Below are 17,181 nucleotides of genomic sequence, written 5' to 3'. Positions count from 1 at the left end.
CGAGTAGCTTACAACTTAACCAAATGTGGTAAAAGTCTCTGAAAACCAAATTTTGGCTTTGAAGTTTCGTTGTGGCAACCTCAGCTGGTTCTAATGGGCTTACAATTTTGCGAATTGACTCCCAAACTTTTTGATCCAGATATAAATCGGAATTAGCCACTGCATAGGTTGAGCAAAAATTGTATACTGCATCTTCTACTAAATACGCTAGCATTTTGTAGGACGAGCTCCAACGCGTAGGACAATCAATGGGCGGTTTTCTTAGATGTTTCTCCTTCATAATGTAAGACATGGTTGGTGCTCGCAATTTTTTGACCAAGTTCCTGGCAAAATCAATTGTTTTCGAACAATTTTTGTCTTTAAGAACTGCATTGACCACCAACTGAAGAGTATGAGCTGCACAACGAACACCTAAAATTAGGTAAATAATAAAATGTCAAATATATAACTATTTATAAATACTTTTTAGCTTCTTACTTATGCACTTATTTTCAATAATAACGTTATTCATAAAAGACAAGTCGTTGTCGACATCGGTTTCATTTTCGTATAAAGAGTCGTCGCACAACTCCTCCGGAATGATTTCATTACTTAGAAGTTCCACAAACTTTGTTAAAGCATTATATTTGCATCAGATTTCTTTAGTCATACACACCAATAAACAATCGATTCAGATGAGTCAAGCCGTCGATTTTAAGTGCAATCATGTTTCCTTTAGTTTCTTCTTTTATTTCTTCTCTGACTTGGCTACAACATCATCACGGACGTTTTGAGGATTTATAAATTTCTCACATCCCAATCCTTCAATTAACGGATTCACAATCCGTCTAAATCCGATGTCGTTCATCAAAGAAAATGGTCTTCCATCAAATGTGCACAGCAAAGCACATGCATTTTGTATATTCTCCCTTGTAATTGACACACGGACATTTGGTTTTATAAAATCCTGAATCGTTTTAGTAGGCACACTTTTTTTCTTAGTAATTGTTTGGTTGCTACTCCTTTGCTCCTCAGTTTTAATTACTAATGTGTTATGAGATCGCTTTATGTGCTTTGACAAATTAGTTCCATGATTACCCTATAAAATGCATACGAATTACATACATATGTAAGTAATAAAGCAATTTATTTTTATACTTACTTTAATTTGATGCCCACAATTTACATCATCTATTTTGATTAGGCACGTGCTTGTGTTTGATAAAATGTCAAAGGAGAAATACTTTCGGAAAGGATTGGTTTTTGGACGAGGCATTTTTCACTTTTCTTAGATTCTTCACATAAGATTCTGTAAAACTTCTCGAATGAAGCTTGATGAAAGGAGACGGCTGAAGTATTGTGTTTGTTGGGACTAGTTATCTCTTTTCCCCACATAAAAAACCGCGTAGAAATGCGCCAAAAATTCCGGATTTACAACCTGCTCAGACATTTTCTTTCATAAGAAGCACATGTGCTAGAAAGAGACAGGGAAAAAGCGTCACGGCGGAATGTGGGTCCTCATATGCAGATTTCAGTATTTTTATGGATTTTTTTTTGGATCTAGTAAAGTACTAAAACGTACCGGTACCAGCAATACGGTAATCAGTTCTAACTTTAATTTTGGTTTTGGTACCGGTACCGGTTCCGGTTCTTTATTAGGAATCGGTTTATTTCGGTTATCGGTTCCGATTCCGGTTCTGGTTTTATTCCCCGCTTCAAAATTATTTTGCGGCGGGTCAGTCCTTCTAGGCACCGCCATGATTAATATATGCCATCAGGGTTCCAACTACCAAGCGCGAGCCTTAATAGACTCCGGATCTGAGGCAACCTTCATTACTGAGCGCCTTTTCAACCTGATTAAGCTGCCGTTTCAGGTTATCCAAGCCCAGGTCTCAGGGCTTAATCAAACGGTCTCCGCTGAGACTAAAAAGCTCTGCCAATTTACGATTCGTTCTCCGACCCGGCCTAGTTTGCAGTTAAACACCACTGCCTACGTTCTTCCGCAAATAGCCGGAAATCTTTCCTTATGTCCGCTTCCACAACATTTTCTGCGAGATCTTCCCAAACTTCCACTAGCGGATCCAAAGTTTTATGAGAGAGCTCAAATAGATCTTCTAATCGGGGCCGATATACTTCCTTTTTTTTACTAAGCGGCACCCGAGCGAACATCTGTGGCTCCCTTCTCGGTCAAGAGACCATTTTTGGTTGGATTCTAACAGGACCAGTACCCGCAGTACCCGTTCTACGCATGTTGCACACACGTACGAAGAGTCCCTCGATAAACTCCTCATCAAATTCTGGGAGGTAGAGGATCTGCCAGTAAAGGTGGCAAAAGAATCCGACGTGATCTGTGGGGATAAATTCCTTCGGACCACCACAAAAGACGATACCGGCAGGTATGTCGTGAGTCTACCGTTTCGAAATCCTGAGAACATAAAATGGTCCCTAGGACAGTCCAGATACCTGGCGTTGGCTCAATTTTTAAGAAACGAGCAGCGGCTAAAAAGGGACAGTACGCTAAAATCCAAGTACGACTCAGTGATTAAAGAATATCTCGACCTCAACCACATGATAGAAGTCCCTCCTACCCACGATTCAGCGTGTTATTATCTTCCACACCACGCGGTGTTAAAACCGGATAGTACGACCACCAAACTTCGAGTGGTATTCAACGCCTCCAGCCCTTCAGACAATGGGATCAGCTTAAATGATATCCTTCATGCTGGCCCGGTCCTACAGTTCGATCTAACCATCCAGATCCTGAAGTGGCGATATTTCCGATATGTGTACCGTGCTGATATCGAGAAAATGTACCGGCAAATCTGGGTAGATCCGAAGCAAACAGCATTCCAACGTATCTTATTCCGCAATAGAGAAGGATACATTCGAGATTTTGAGCTAAAAACTGTTACGTTTAAGGTCAATTGTGCACCGTTTCTGGCAATTCGGGTCCTGCAACAGCTGGCGACCGACGTGCACCTAACCCATCAAAGGGCGAGTAAAGTTATTCGTGGTTGCATGTACGTCGATGATGTCCTTTCGGAAGCTGACTCTGGAGAAGAGGCTATCCTAACCATTCGCGAGTTGCAGAATGCCCTCGATTCGGCTGGTTTTCCATTAAGGAAGTGGACCTCAAACCATAAAGAAGTTCTGGCTTATATCGAAACCGATCATCTTTTAAACGCCGATTTCCTCGAGATAGATACGGAAAGCACGGCGAAAACTCTCGGAGTCCGTTGGAAAGCAACATCCGATGAGTTTTTCTTCGCCCTTCCAGACCTATCCAACGAAGCTACACCCACGAAACGACATGTTCTTTCCTAAATTGCCAAGCTATTAGATCCAGCAGGCTGGCACGCTTCTTTTGTGGTCTGTGGCAAGATTTTCATGCCATGATCTGGCTTCATGCTCTAGGATGGGATGATGAACTTCCCACTGAACTGTGCCAAAAGTGGCGTGATTTTCTCCATAGCTAATCGGTCCTAGATCAAGTCCGAATTCCCAGATGGGTTTCCTTCCGCCCAGAGTTCCGAGTCGAACATCATGGATTCTGTGACGCCTCTCAAAAAGCGTATGGTGCTGCGATCTATGTGCGCGTAGAAATGGACACACGACGCTAGTGCATCTTCTTACAGCCAAGACGCGCGTGGCGCCAGTCAAAACTGTGTCGCTTCCCAGGCTATAGCTGTGTGGAGCTCTATTGCTATCCGAGATGGCTGAATTCATCCTCCCCCATATGCCAATGCATATCGATAATCGAGTTGATTAGTTGTGCGCCAAAACAAGCTCCAAGAAAAATCCATTTATACAACAATTACTTAAAGTTTTATACCCAAAATCCAATATTTTTTGTGGGAAGTACCCAGAGTTTGGTGTGAACCGGAATTTTTTATTTAAATCTGCGTTCCTAGACATTTAAAGCCAACACAACGTTTTCTGCAAGCCGACACAAATAACTGCAGGAGGACAGCAATAATCACTCATTAATCAAAAACTCTACATAGCCAGGCCGCAAGACATAAACAACAACACCTGCAACAACAACAACAACACACTTGCACAACATCCACTTTCGTACACTAACCAACAAAAATGGCACCCGTTTCCAAGCGCACCAGGGAAAACTCATCTGGAGACATCAAGGTGACTGCAACCAGCGAAGCAGCCACTTCAATGGTCATCAAAATCCTCAACAAACGATTTGAGGAGCAGGAGGAGATTAATGCCACGAGATTCCTGGAGCAGGCGGATTTTATATCTACCAAAATTGGGCAGTCGGAGCAGCGCATTCTTCAAATGTTTCACGACCGAATTGAGGGACTGAACCGGGACATGCAGAGTCTACTCCAGCGCGTTGAGCAGTTGGAAAAACAATCTGATGATGTCCGGGGCCTGCGGGTCCACGTCGGCAATCTGGAGAAAAAACTTGCTGACCAGTCAACTTCAACTGTTGCGCATGACATCCGTCTGCATGGCGTGCCTTTTGTCCGAGGGGAATCGCTGCGATCGCTCTTCAACACCCTCTCCTTTTCACTTGGTGTAACACCGGCACCGAGGTTGCAAGACATCTTCAGGGTCAAGCCAGCGAATAGGGCGAACACAATTGTTGACCCTATTATTATTGTCATGTTGGACAATTTTTTTTTTTTTGAGGTTGTTGTAAGAGTGGATGTCGGGAGGTCTGCAGTATAAATAATATACAATGTCGGCCCAAGCACACTTTCTTGGGGTACTCCAGCTTTTATTGGATGATAATCAGAGATGATATCTTTGCATCGCACTGCGAAGCTTCTTTTTTAGGTAGGACTCCAAAATTGTATGCGTGCTTTGTGGAAGTATTGATCTGATTTTATGAATTAAGCCGTCCAGCCACACGCGGTCGAAGGCCTGTGCGACATCCAGAAAGACAGCGGAGCAATATTCTCGCCTTTCAAATGCATTTCGTATCTCGGAGGTTATCCGGTTCACTTGTTCAATAGTTCCGTGTTTTTCACGAAATCCGAATTGGTGCATTGGTATTGCATTGTGGGCTTGTAAGTATTGCTTGATACGACTGAGGAGGAGCTTTTCAAATATCTTTGATAGGCACGGCAGAAGGCTGATTGGCCTATATGACGATGGCTGGGACTTGTCCTTTCCGGCTTTATGGATCATTATGATGACAGACTTCCTCCATTGTTGAGGATAATATCCCAAATTCATCATGCTGTTAAATATTATGGTTAGAAGATGTATTGCACAGTTTGGCAGTTCTACAATCATTTTTGGGGTAATGAGATCGTGAGCCGGCGCTTTCTTTTTGTCTTGGGACTGTATGATTCTTGTAACTTCTTCTGGATGGTATATAATTTGCGGGCTAGCTTCAGGATTGGAGATTAATGGCAGCACAAAGCTATTCGTTGCTGGAAGTGGTTTGAAGACATTTTCTAAGTGGTGGGCAAATGTATTCGCCCTCTCTTCGTTGCTGCGGGCCCAAGTTCCTGTTTGCGTATGTAGGGGTGATTCACTTTCTATTGGTGGACATATGCCTGACTTAGCTTTCCACAGTGGATATCTTTTGCTATTTGGTGAGAGTTGCTTCATGAAAGATAGTTCATCTCTATTTTTCTCAGCTTCTAGTGCTTTGCGGAGCATGCAGTTGGCTATTTTTAGGCGCTCCTTGGAGGCTGGGGATCTATGGGATTGCCACTCTCGACGAAGCCTTCTCTTATTGTATAGCAGTTCTTCGATGTGCCTAGAAGCACGTCTGCTGTTTAGATGTTATAGGTTGCGTGGAATGTTGTGCAGCCAGTGTAATAACACTCACTAACTCTTCAACTGAATTGTCGAGGTCTTCTTCACAGGAAATGTTTGGGCGGTCATTAATATGAGTACTTACATACTTTCTGTATTTGAGCCAGTCTGTTTTACCAGTAGTTAGAGAATGTAACCGTTCTGTAACCTGAGGGTGGTCGTAGAGGTGAAGCAAGATGGGCGAATGATCTGATGATAGATCTGATAAGTGCTCCACACGCACATGAGCCTGCGGCACTCTTCTTGTGATAGCAAAATCAATCAGGTCAGGTTTCTTATTTGGATCCGTTGGCCAATATGTAGGCTTACCCGGAGAAATAAAGTCAAGCTTGTTTCGCGGAGTTATAATCGCGTTGTAGAGTTGTTTTCCCTTGGGGTTGATGAGTCGCGATCCCCAGTGGGTGTGCTTTGCATTGTAGTCACCAGCTGCTATAAAGCGGTCACCCAATACATCGAAGAAGTTTAGGAATTCTGCTTCGGTAATAGCGAAGCGCGGTGGGCAGTATATAGAGGCTAGGTTTAGGTAGCCGCTTTGGGTTTCGAGGTGTACTGCTGTTGCTTGAATATAAGTCGTAGCGAATGATGGCATCTCGTAATGCCTAATGCGATTCTTTATCAGAATTCCAGTACCTCCATGAGCCTTCCCATCAGGATGATTTGTCGAATAAAATGTATAGCCAGTAAGATGAAAATAGTTTTTATTTGTTAAGTGAGTCTCTGATATGAGCATGGCGTCAATGTCATATTGATCAAGGAACTGCATAAGCTCGTATTTGTGCTGCGAAATGCCATTCGCATTCCAGAAAGATATTTTAAAAGTAATCATCTAAGATTTTTGTTTGACTAAAAGCTCCAGGAGGAGATTTTGAGTCCTGCAGAGTTTGCTGCATTGCTCCCATTGTTTTTGTTATAGTTGCCAGCATTAATTCTATACCACTTGGTAATTGGGATGTGTTTACGCAGATACTTTCCGAAGTATGGTTCGATGCCTGTTGCTCCAACAATCCTGGAGTGGTTTGTTTAAATGTCGGTGTTGGAACTGAAGCGTAAGACCCGTTGTTGTAACTCAGCGCCTGAGCAAAAGAGACTCCCGGTGTCGTTGTTGATGGTATGTATGGAAGATTTTGGCGGATGGCTGGGTTTCTAGCTGCAGTTATTTTTTGGGTTAGGCGGTTTTTCATCTCCTTATAAATACGGCAACCTCTGTAGTTGGCCGTGTGGTTTTCCCCACAGTTGCTACATTTTTTGGCAGATTGGTTCTCCTTATTTAGAGGGCAGTCCATAGTTAAATGTGCATCCCCGCAGACAACGCAGACTGCGCGAAGTTTGCAGTATGTTCTCGTATGATCATATTCTTGACAGTTCGTACATTGGATGGGTCCATTCCGTTTATGGGGTTCCTCAACCGTGATTCTGCGGTGCAATAGATATTGAAGCTTGTAGATTGGGTGAACTTCATTTTTATTTAAAGGCATATTTTCCGGTGTCAGTTCTATCTTGAACATTGGCTGGGGAATTTTGTTTCTGTTTATTATGTTTATAGCCGTTTTGGCATTAAAACCCTTTTCTTTAAGCCCATCTATTATTTCAATGGTTGGAACTGTTGATTCAATTCCTTTGATAACTACTTGTAGGCCTTTGCTACTTTTGAGTTGATAGGTATAGTAATTGGTTTTTCCCTCATCTAGGTATTTGGCCACTGATCGATAATCTTGTTCATCGTTTGCCTGAATTTTGGTTTCATTTATGTTACCTCTTTTTATAGAAGTGACATATAACTTGTTAGCTCCAATTAGGTCAGTTATTTTTTTGACTAGCTCAGCACAATTTCCTTGCCGAACATATATGGGTGGTGGCCTTGGTTTCTTAACAGTGGTTGTTTGAGTGGCAGCATTATCTTCGTTTGTGTCACTAAGAATCGAAAATCTATTATTGGTCAGCGTATTTTTCGGGACAGTAATAGTATTTGATTTTAATACTTTTGATGCATTGGTTTTTCTAGAAGATTGCGGGCTTAATTTTTATTTTATTTGCACATAGCGATCGATTCCAGTTTGTATTAATGTTCCGTTAGCATTTTTCGTAGTTTTTTGTTGGGGGAAGGAGAGCTTGCCGGTCAGAACTGACGATGCCGGGCGCTGAGTGACTGCAGTAGATGTAGTTGTTGTTGTGTTGGTTGTTGTTGTTAGTGTCGAAGTCACAGTGGTAAATACGGGCATTGTGCTGGTAGTTGTGGTAATATTGCTTGTAAAGTCGTAGGGGTCGGGGGACGGGCATTGGTCACTCCACGGCTCATTGGGTGCTGTGCCGCTTGCACATAATAATGCAGGGGAGAGCGAGCGCGCTCTCGCTGTGTTCACTTGCAATGTTGCAGTTTTCTTTGGTACTATTGATTCATCAGCTCGTATACAAAAGTAAGCGTTGTTTCTGATTGACGAAAGTCGACCTTCGTCTTGTTGTTGTTGCCGAGCTGTGCTCATTTTACTTAGGTTTCAGAGCTTACACTCTGACACGTTGGCTTTTAATTTATACTTTATCGATTATATTAGTAATTTATCACACTAATCTAAAATTTTTCATGGGCAACACGAGCACTTGTACCCATGCCTACCCAGAGCGTCTTTTCGCGAATTAAATTCGGTTATTTTCACTATATTTTGTAATCATTCGGCGGAGCGATACAAAAATACGTCTGATGTCGTTGACAGCACGGTCGTGGACAATCAATCCGAAAAAATTCGACTACTACACGCGGCTGCGACGTTCAGAAGAGAGGCCAAACAACAACTAACGCTACGTTTGATGGGCTTCGAGTCGAATGCTCTCATTTATCTTAACGAACAGCTTACAAAGGAGAACTACAACATTTTGCAGATGCAGATGAAGAAACACAAGCTATTGACTGCGGTATTTTGCCGCCGTTCGCTTGTGCATGTTAAGAAGAATGAGAGGGGGAGAGTAATTTGTGTTGACAGCATGCAAAAGCTCTCTCAACTGCGCGCAGATCCAGATGATCCGGAGCAAAGCTTAGCAGATGTAAGCAGCGCCGCGGAGCCAGATAAGCAACCAGATAAGACTCTTTTTCGTTCCTAATAATGCAACTGTTGTAATCATTTCTCTTTTAAATTTTACTCTTAAGAATTATCTCATAAATTGTTTTGTCTCTCTTTCTGTGTGTTTCTATAAAGCCCTCTCTTCAAAAATCCGTGTGCATCTGCAAACTCAACATTATATTTTAAAATCAATATTAATATGCAAGCCAATATAGATATTACAAAGCCGAATAGTTATGAAATGGTCAGAATATTAACAAAACAAAAACAAGGTCTACATATATGTCATATAAATGCTCAGAGTCTCGTTAACAAAATGGATGAATTTAGATATATGTATGTTTGTCCAGTCCAATATTGATATAATTTGTGTGTCAGAAACATGGTTTGTCCCAGACTTAAATAATTCGTTAATTGTTTGTGATGGTTTTAATGCTTACCGTTCTGACCGTATGAGTCATGCAGGAGGTGTTGCTATATTTTTCAGCACGCGGTTAAAATGTAAAGAAACATCCAGTGGACAGTCTGATTGAATATCTTTTCCTTGAACTTACTAATATACGAAACAATAATAAAACTATTGTCGGCTGTATCTATAGACCACACAAAAATACTGACTACTCGAACATGATTGACATGCTATATAATCTTTCTTCGACGTATATGAACATTATAATAACTGGGGACTTAAACAGCAATATTTTGGTAGAACGACATCTCTCGGCCGAAATGGGATCGCTAGATTTACATCTTGTAAACTCGAGCATACCACACACTTTACAACGACCTGCAATACTCTTCTGGACATATTCTTAGTTAATAATAAAAATAACATTTTGTTATATGATCAACTATCAGTACCTGCTTTCTCAAGACATGACCTTATTTTTTTGACATACAACTTAAAACTTGACTATACAAACCATATAATTCAATATAGAAATTTTAGGGATATTAATTATGACTTACTATCGAATGAATGTTGTCTGTGCAATTGGAATGTTATCTATACGTTGACTTCGGTTGATGAACAGGTTAATATAGTCCAGTTCGTTCCGATTAAGACTAAAATTATAAAGCCGGCTGTCAACTCATGGTTTAATACCTACACAAAAAGTGGAATAAAAAGGCAAAACTATAATTATGACAAGTGGAAACGATATAGAATCGAGCATTTTTTCAGGCAGTACAAGAAAAGCAGAAAAGAAGTAAATATTCTGATTAAGAATGCTAAACGAACGTTCTATTCGTCTAAATTTGAAAGTGCAATATCCTCTCAACAAACATGGAGAGTCATTAAGAGTCTCGGAATAGGCAAAGCAGTACCGGAAAAAAATGACGATATTGACGTAACTGACCTAATTCAAAAATTTACTGACCTTAACGTACCTGAAGCTGACTCTAGTGCCTATGTTTGTCCAGTTTTGTCTAATAATTGTATTAATATGTTTGACTTTGCATGTGTTAGTCAGTGTGATATCTTAGAGGCTATGTTAAAAATTAAATAAAATGATGTTGGCTTGGACGATATGAGCCCTAAATTTATAAAAATACTTCTGCCCCACATCTTGGGGCATATTACACATATAATTAATTTTGCATTTACTACTTGTATGTACCCTGAGCAGTGGAAAATAGGAAAGATTATTCCAATACCCAAATCAAACCGTGATTTTAGGCCGATATCTATTCTTTCGTTTTTGTCAAAGACGTTTGAGCAACTGATTACAAAACAAATAAACACGCAATCTGGTTTTCGACAAAATAGAAGCTGCACAACCACTTGTAGAAGACATCAGACGAAAATTAGATAAAAACGACGAAACATTCCTGACACTTCTTGACTTTAGCAAAGCATTTGACACCGTGAATCACAAAATCACAAAGTTAAAAGTTCTTTACAATTTTTCTAACACTGCACTAAGCCTTATGAACTCTTATTTAAGTAGCCGTAAGCAAGCAGTCGTTACAAACGAAACTAGGTCGAACTACATGCACGTTAATCGGGGTGTCCCTCAGGGCTCTGTCCTAGGGCCCCTGTTGTTCACAATCTACATAAATGATCTACCGAATGTACTGTCCAACTGTGAAGTCCATATGTATGCAGATGATGTTCAAATGTATGTTAGTCGTCCTGTGTGTCAAATTAGTGATTGTGTTAATGTTAGTGAGTGGGCATGTAAAAATGGTCTCAGTTTAAATCCGTCTAAATGTAAATGTCTTGTTATTTATAAAAAAAACCTTAATACTGAGCATTTAAACAACCTTACCATAGGGAGCAAAAAGATTGAGTATGTTGCTAAGGCGGAGAACCTGGGCATCACATTAAAAAATACCCTATCATGGACTGACCAAGTTAATAAAGCAGTAGGTAAAACTTACGGTGTGCTTAGGAATCTATCCTTATCGCAGCACTTCCTCCCATTGAATATACGGCTTATGGTCGCCAAGGCGTGCTTAACATCCGTACTATTTTATGGGGTTGAGATTTTCGGAAGATGTGATGCAGCCAGCCAACACAAATTAAATGTAGCGTTTAATTGTATTGCCCGTTATGTATTCAATGTTAAGAGATATGATAATGTTACGTGTTATTCAAATAGGATTTTTGATATAAGTTTAACGAATTGGATAAAACTTAAAGCTTTGACACTCCTCCACAAAATAGTTTATACGAAACAACCTGATTATATATATGACATGATAAATCTATCTACTTCCCAACGCACCAAAAATATAATTCCTATTAAAACTACTCTGGCTAGCTCTGACAAGCACTTCTACACTAACACTATTCGGCTTTGGAATCAACTTCCGCATGAAATCAAATCAATAAGCAATGCACATAAATTTACCATAAAAGTTAGGGAACACTTTGCAAACACACAGTAGGAATAATAGTATAATTGTAATATTACATATAATTAAATAATGTTAATATTAAGAAATGACATAAATTTTAATAAATAAGTAAATCAAACTGTTTGAAACCCATTGTGACTAGCGCGCTAAGATAAAAGTAGAAATACTGTAGCGTTAGGAATTGATCAAAATAAATATATATACAAACATGGTGATCCTGGCTCCATAGCGCCTGCACAGCCATCCGCCCAGAACACAATCCAGCTGACTTGGCCAGTCGGGGAGTGCCTACAAGAACTGGTCGACAACTCCCTTTGGTGGCATAGACCAACTTGGTTGTCAAAGCCACGAGATCAGTGGCCTTCCCAAAGCACCGACTTACAGGTGACCGAAGTGGAAAGGCGTCCTGTCAAGGCCCATGTGGCGTCCATCCCGACAGAGGACATCCTTGATCGCTTTTCCAAGTTAGATAGAGCTTTACGGGTCCTTGCGTATGTCCACCGTTTTGTCCAGCGATGTAAGAAACAGTCGCAGATGTCGGAAGTCCGTCTAAAAGCCCAAGAACTTGTCGCCGCTGAACGGCTCATGGTCATTAGCACTCAGCGCAGATATTTTTCTAATGAATATCGCTACTTGAGTCAAAAGCGTCCTGTATCCGCGACAAGTTCCATCCTCTCCTTAAACCCCTTTCTAGATCAGAAAGGGCTTATAAGGGCTTGCGGCCGCATAACGGCCTCCGAAACTTGCGATATGACGAACGACATCCGATAATCCTCCCGTACGAATTTGCACTCTCTCGACTACTGGTGATCTTTACGAATCTCATAACGTTGCACGGAGATAACCAGTTGGTCGTACGTCTCACCCGGTCAAGATACTGGGTTCCGAAAATAAAGAACTTGGTAAAGTCCGTTATTAACTCCTGCAAGGTCTGCGTGATCCATAAGAAGCGATTGCAAGTTCAGATGATGGGGAGTTTTTCCGAAAGAGCGATATTCTTTCTCCCGGCCATTCACGTACACAGGGATGGACTACGCTGGCCCTTTCGACATCTAAAATTACACACGCAGAGCTTGCCTAATTACAAAAGGGTATGTGGTGATTTTCGTGTGTTTCTCTACAAAGGCCATCCATCTACATCCGATCTGACGACCGAGAAATATCTCGCCGCTTTCGCTCGGTTCGTAGCCTGAAGAGGTTGCCCCCGTCAAGTGCAGTCCGACAATGGGAAAACCTTTGTCGGCGCTGCCACCCTCCTCTCCCGAGATTTTCTCAAAGCCGTAAAAGAGTCTGTGACTGATGCGTATAGTCATCAGCAGCTCAACTGGCAATTCATTCTTTCGGGGGCACCCCATATGGGAGGCCTGTGGGAAGCTGGTGTCAAAAGCTTCAAAACCTTGTTTTACAAGTTCACCGCTACTCGAAAGTGCACGTTTGAAGAGCTTTCAACCCTCCTAGCGAAAATTGAAACTTGTCTAAATTACAGACCGCTATCTCCTATGTCTGAAGATCCTACTGACCTCTTAGCGTTGACACCGGGGCATTTTCTAGTCGGCGGACCTATTCTGTCCATAGTGGAACCCGAATTAAAAGGGGAATCCAAGTCCATTGTGAATCGGTGGCAACACTTAAAGGCGCTTCATCAGCAATTCCAAGCTCGATGGAAAGAGGAGTATCTCAAGGAGCTCCACAAGCGTAACAAGTGGCAGTCCCCGACCTTAAATCTCCGCGTTGGCGACATGGTAGTCGTCAAAAAAGACAATCTGCCCTCGAATGAGTGGCGCCTTGGCAGAATCGACTCTCTCTTTCCGGGGGCTGACGGCAATGTCCGTGTCGTCAGCATTCTCACGGCACGCAGGCACGCACACTCCAACCGTCTTTCTCAACCAATATCCTCCGCATAATTCTCGAACAATCCTCGCCATCTAAGCATTTTCAAATCAACTCCATATGTTTTTATACCCTTGCAGAGGGTATTATAATTTCTGTCAGATATTTGCAACGCAGTGAAGGAGACGTTTCCGACCACATGAAGTATATATATCCTTGATCAGCACCAATAGCCGAGTCTATCTAGCCATGTCCGTCTGTCCGTTTTTATGCGAACTAGTCTCTCAGTTTTGAAGCTATCGCGATGAAACTTTCCCGAAAGTCTTCTTTCTATTGCAGGTAGTACATATGTCGGAGCGAGCCGGATCGGACCACTATATCCTAAGGCTCCTATAGGAATATTCAAACAAATATAAGAAAATTCATTGTAAATTTGTAGGAAGTAGGCGTTTTGATTTTTGAATTTGTGAATTGATTGAATTTGATTTTTACGCAGTGAAGGAGACGTTTCCGACCACATGAAGTATATATATCCTTGATCAGCACCAATAGCCGAGTCTATCTAGCCATGTCCGTCTGTCAGTCTGTCCGTCTGTCCGTTTCTATGAGACTTAGTCTCTCAGTTTTAAAGCTATCGCGATGAAACTTTCCCGAAAGTCTTCTTTCTATTTCAGGTAGTACATATGTCGGAGCCAGCCGGATCGGACCACTATATTCCTATAGGAATAGTCAAACAAATATAAGGAAATTTATTGTAACTTTGTAGGAAGTGGGCGTTTTGATTTTTGAATTTGTGAATTGATTGAATTTGATTTTTACGCAGTGAAGGAGACGTTTCCGACCACATGAAGTATATATATCCTTGATCAGCACCAATAGCCGAGTCTATCTAGCCATGTCCGTCTGTCAGTCTGTCCGTCTGTCCGTCTGTCCGTTTCTATGAGACTTAGTCTCTCAGTTTTAAAGCTATCGCGATGAAACTTTCCCGAAAGTCTTCTTTCTATTTCAGGTAGTACATATGTCGGAGCCAGCCGGATCGGACCACTATATTTTAAGGCTCCTATAGGAATAGTCAAACAAATATAAGGAAATTTATTGTAACTTTGTAGGAAGTAGGCGTTTTGATTTTTGACAACTTAAAAACAAAATTTAAATAAATAGGCACGCTGAATCTGGAATCCCTGGAACTGCACCGAGTGAGCGCTCAGGCATTGGAGAGCAGACGTACTCGAGGTTTAAATTCCTACCGATGCCGAGTCTGCCGTGAGGTCCATCCGCTTCGGAAGTGCCAGAGGTTCCTAAAGCTGAGCGCAGAGAAGCGGCTTCGAGCAGTGCTTGTCAACAGTGGTTGTCAACAAGATGGCGTCCATCCTCCAGCGGCACAGCGTGAACGTCCTACCGACGGCCATGGTTACTTTGGAGACCGGGCTCAAGAACTTCGACACGGCCGCCCTCATCGATTAGTGTACGCCGACGAGCTGCATCGACGCATCAATGGCGTCCGCTTTCCGCCTGCCGATTACTACCGTCGGCGAAGAGAGGATCTGCACGGCGACAATTCGGTCGAAGCGCGACGACGGCTTCAAGCTAGAGGTGGTCCTAAAAGTGGAACCGAACGTCCGTATCCGCACCCCCATCCGAGAGCTCTCTGACACTGGCAAATACGGAAAATCCCATTGGCCGACGAACGGTTCTACTTGCCGGCAACCATATCCGTCGTCCTGGGTGCGGATGTCTACGCCAAGGTCATCCGATCTGGCTTTCATTTAGTCGACGAGGGACTCCCAGTAGCCCAGAGGTGGATCCTGTCCGGCGCCTGCAGTCAAGCCTAGACGACAATTTAGAATAGTTTTTCTAAATATAAAAAACTGAAACCGAAAATTTTGGTGGCAGTAAACTTTAATTTTAGGCAAGGCGAAAACGAAAACGAGAAATAATGCGTATGGTCGATCTAAATCAATTTCAACGATTAAATATAGGTCAATTTCAATTTTACCATATTTGTCTAAAGTCTTCGAAAGACTTATGGCTGGTCAGATGACCAATTATTTAACAAGTAAGAATATACTAACCGATAAGCAATCAGGGTTCCGTGTTGGCAGAAGCTGTACCACAGCTATAATTAAAATAGTTGAAGACATCAGGGAAAAAATGGATACTGACAACATAACATTTTTGACTCTTTTAGATTATAGTAAAGCATTTGATACGGTAAGTTAAAGTTAAAGCGTCTATGTAATTTCTCGCGCGCATCAGTGCAACTTATCTGTTCCTATCTAAGCAATCGCGGGCAGTCGGTTTTCGTAAATAATGTGTACTCGTCTCTTCTTTGTCTGAAGCGTGGTGTGCCGCAAGGATCCGTCCTAGGTCCACTACTGTTCTCAGTGTATGTAAATGATTTACCTAGTAATATGTCAAACTGTGAAGTACACATGTATGCTGATGATGTTCAAGTGTATGTAAGCCGTCCTATTCGTAGAATTAATGAATGTATAAGTGTCTGTCAAACTGAATTGGAAATTGTTAGTCAGTGGGCGAAAATCAATGGGCTAGGATTAAACCCGAAAAAATCTAAATGTATTGTTGTAGGTAAAAGTGATGGCTACCGATGCATTGGAAAAACTAACTATTAATAATGCTCCTCTTGAGTATGTGAAAACTGCAATTAATTTAGGATTTACTTTTAATCAAAAATTGACTTGGGAGATCACATTAATAAATCTGTGGGAAAAATGTATGCAATACTTAGAAACCTATACTTGACCAAAGACTTCTTACCGACCAAAATAAAAGAGACAATTGCAAAAATGTACCTTATACCGGTACTTTTCTATGGACTAGAGGTATAAGAGGCAGTCACTAATGCAGCTCCGTAGGTCAGCGCAAGCTGCAGGTAGCGTTTAATAATGTAGCAAGATATATTTATAATAGACAGAGAGCTGACCATATATGTATTCTATAAAGAATATTTTAAGACTAATTGAGAGCACCACCAGAATCTAGAGAGAAAGTGAAATAATAAAAATAAAAATTACAGTTTTAAATTAAAATTAACCAACTAAAAATTAAAAACAAATATTCAAAAATTCAAAATAAATAAAAAACGAGGACGAAAGTTAAAGCCGAAGTTTTAATACCCTTGCAGATTTCACTAATGAAAACTTGACTAAAATAGCAACATGAATTAATAAACAACAAAATATTCTATCATTGAAAAAAATAAAAATTTAAAATTTGGCACCCTATTGTTCCTATGGGAGCTATATGATATAGACGTCCGATCGGGACGCGCTTTTACCCTGATCAAGGTACGCACAAAAAAATACGATTTGGAAAGTTTCATGGGAATAGCTTATATTTTGCGCGAAATATCCTGAAAAACGTAAAATTTTGACCGATTTCATCCTATTGTTCCTATGGGAGCTATAAGATATAGACGTCCGATCGGGACGCGCTTTTACCCTGATCAAGGTATGCGTAAAAGAATAAGATTCATGTCAAAAGCTCTTACACTGAGCGAAATATCTTCATTTTGTGAAAGCTATATTCGATTGTTCCTATGGGAGCTATAGGTTATAGAAGTCCGATCGGGTCGGCTTTCAAACTTGAAAGTTTTGAAAGTTTCAAGGCGCTAGCTTTTAAACTGAACTCGCAAACTGTATTG

The 17,181-nt window shown here is 41.2% G+C and overlaps 1 protein-coding gene across 1 annotated transcript in view; it reads right to left on the bottom strand.

The window, feature by feature from the left end:
- LOC138912116 (uncharacterized) overlaps positions 1-9,273 on the bottom strand; it is a 90,273-nt gene extending 81,000 nt beyond the window's left edge. The window contains exon 1 of the mRNA XM_070211973.1: positions 9,266-9,273. The gene's annotated coding sequence lies outside the window, so the exon portion shown is untranslated. The remainder of the gene's footprint in view (positions 1-9,265) is intronic.
- Between the last annotated feature and the right edge of the window lie 7,908 nt (positions 9,274-17,181).

This window comes from Drosophila takahashii, chromosome 2R (assembly GCF_030179915.1).
Source record: "Drosophila takahashii strain IR98-3 E-12201 chromosome 2R, DtakHiC1v2, whole genome shotgun sequence".
NCBI classification, from domain to species: Eukaryota; Metazoa; Arthropoda; class Insecta; order Diptera; family Drosophilidae; genus Drosophila; species Drosophila takahashii.
Note: the sequence above shows the minus strand (reverse complement) of the source record. Positions and strands in the feature narration are given on the sequence as shown.